We start from the raw sequence: 2,696 nt of genomic DNA on the forward strand, positions 1-2,696 counted from the left end.
ACTTTATTCAAGCTGTTACATCAAAACCCCCGAATACTTGTCTGTGAGCATTTACAGTGAATCCTTCATCGAAACTGCTTGTCAACACCTTCTGCTCCTCGTTGGGATCGACATTCTTACTTATCGAAGATACTACGATACACCCCCTATACTTGTGGGTCATCAGCTACTGGGCGGCGGCATCTTAATAGAATAGCAAATGTTTAGCTTTTCTGAGTGCTATATTTTCAGCTGGTTGATTCATGTATCGATCGTAGCTTTTCCATGATTGTAATAGGGATGATGAATTGTTGGTGATTTGATACTTTCTTTAATAAAGCAAGCCGTGTGCATCTATTGATGCAGAGGCTGGGGCAATGCTCCTTTATCGAAAAAAGTAATATACGATTTAGGTTTCCCATGGCTTTCAATCATACCCCTTATCCTGAACGAGAGATCGAATAAGTTTCTTCCTATGCCTGCCATTGGTAATATTGTGGAAGTATCTTGAATTTCCTTTAAAAATGAATTGGTATTTAGACCATTGGTACCATTTAAGCTCGTCCTCTAGCAGAAGTATAGCTATGTCTGCATTTCATTGTCTTTTAAGCTAAATTTGTCATGCGGTTAGCAAACGAACTTCTCCAATAGCTTCATGCTCATCTATAATAGAAAAAAGTCGTTGCTTTTCCTTTTTTTAGTAAACCTGTTGTATGGCGAGCCCAACCATTTAGGTGTTTGCATAAAGAACACATTTTATTATTTCACCTTTGTATTGGAGAATTGCTAGCAACATGTCTTTCCCAAACCTATTTGATCATTACCTGGAAACCTTCACATTGCAACCATCCGAGTTCAAACTTGAACCGACGACTAGATGGATAACATGTAATGCTCAATTGTGTCAAAGGAATCTAGATTTGATCATGCGTGTAAAGAAGGTTAGGAGACATGATCTTAGAGAATCTCCGGTGGCCCGACGCAAACGTACGCAAAGTGAACGTTTGCGTCGGGCCCGTCAACAAGGGGAAAAGCCCATCCCAACGTTGCAGCCTAATATCTACCCAGAAATGCGTCGCCACGGAAACAACATGGTCAGCTCACGCGTATGCGTCGTTCTCCTTCGGGCCGGCCTGCTAGCAACCTTGTGTATTTCGTCTTCCGCGCGTTAGTAATGGCTCTGGTGTGGCTTCGTTTTTTCACGCCGCATTCATGGCGCTGCCCCGCCTCCCTGTGCGCCAATGTTGGGGTGGGCGGCGCCTTAGCATCCCGCCCATTTGAAGGTGACACCCATCCTTTCTAAGAGGAGTAGTCTGGCGACTCCTCTCCTACAACCAACCAGCACTGCCATGGGAAAGGGCTAGACGTTCCGCAAGACAGAGAACGACGCGAGGCCGGGTCCTCTTGCGCCGCTAAGGAGAAAATCTCGCGAACCTTACGGACGAGGAGGCCACGAAAATGTTTATCACCGAAAGCTAGTTGGCCAGGCTCGCTCAGTGGGATGGCCTAGCCGTCCAACTGCAGGTGTGCGCGATGGCCCAAGGGAGAATATGTTCCCATGGAGTTCGCGCACCGGATGTTCAAGAAGAACCAGCCAGTCCCTGTGCCGGATGCGGGCCTGCCGTGCGGGGGTGGTACCTCAATTCCTGACGTGTTCCGGTGCCTCCGGTGCTGCGCGAGGGACGCCAGCTCCAGTATGAGATCCACCACCGTCGCTTCATCCTGCTCCCGGATCGATCCGGCCTTCGCCCTCGACTCGTACAACCGGTCCACCTTCGGAACCTGGGAGTTCCACCCGCGCCGCCGCGTGGGTTACCTTGGCGATGTCAACTTCTTCAACGAAGAGCGAAGCATCGGCCTCGAGGAGGAGGAGGAGGAGGAGGATGAAGTCGTAGTCCTCGTTGCTGTGGAGGAGGAAGAACTCCAACCATCGAACCTCACGGACGAGGAGGCCACGAAAATGTCTATCACCGAGAGCTAGTTGGCCAGGCTCTCTCAGTGGGATGGCCTCGCCGTCCAACTGCAGGTGTGCGCGATGGCCCAAGGGAGGCCAGTGACTCCTCCGATGACTCCTCCCGCATGTACGCCGCCTCCTCCCGCTCCTACGTTGTCTCCTCCCCCGCCTACGCTGCCTCCTCCCACACCTACACCACCAGCATCCTCTGCATCGGCTGTGGCCTTGGGCGCCTCCGGTCTTCATCAACATCGTTGACGACGATGACAAGTAGGCAACCATGGTGGGCGCCCTAGTTAGCTAGGACAATTTTCTAGTGTTTATTTATTTATTTTCGAGACTATGTAAATGGTTCTATTATAATTTAAAAAAATGCAAAAAATAAGTTGAGCCGCTGAGGCTACCTGACCAAACAGACATAGTAGCTAATGCGGCCAATTTAATGTCCGCGACCCAACCCAAATGAATTTAAACAGACATTTTTCGTAACTGAAATACATAGAGCCGTTCAAGTTGCCCTTACACATCGAGCTATTTTAAATTAACCCGATGAAAGGAACCCAAAAATAGTGTGTGTAGACATCCCAATCGGCTGCGTGGTGACTCTCTAGAAGTTGTATTCATATTGGGTCGCAATGCGTCCCCATCTTATTATCATCTCAACTACGCTGATTTGATGGGTACAAGTGTGCAGCACGGACGCTGCGCGCTAAATCTGCGTATCGTGTATGGATGTGTGGTGCACATTTATATATATGAAGCC

Source organism: Lolium rigidum, chromosome 3 (genome assembly GCF_022539505.1).
Source record: "Lolium rigidum isolate FL_2022 chromosome 3, APGP_CSIRO_Lrig_0.1, whole genome shotgun sequence".
Classification (NCBI taxonomy): domain Eukaryota; kingdom Viridiplantae; phylum Streptophyta; class Magnoliopsida; order Poales; family Poaceae; genus Lolium; species Lolium rigidum.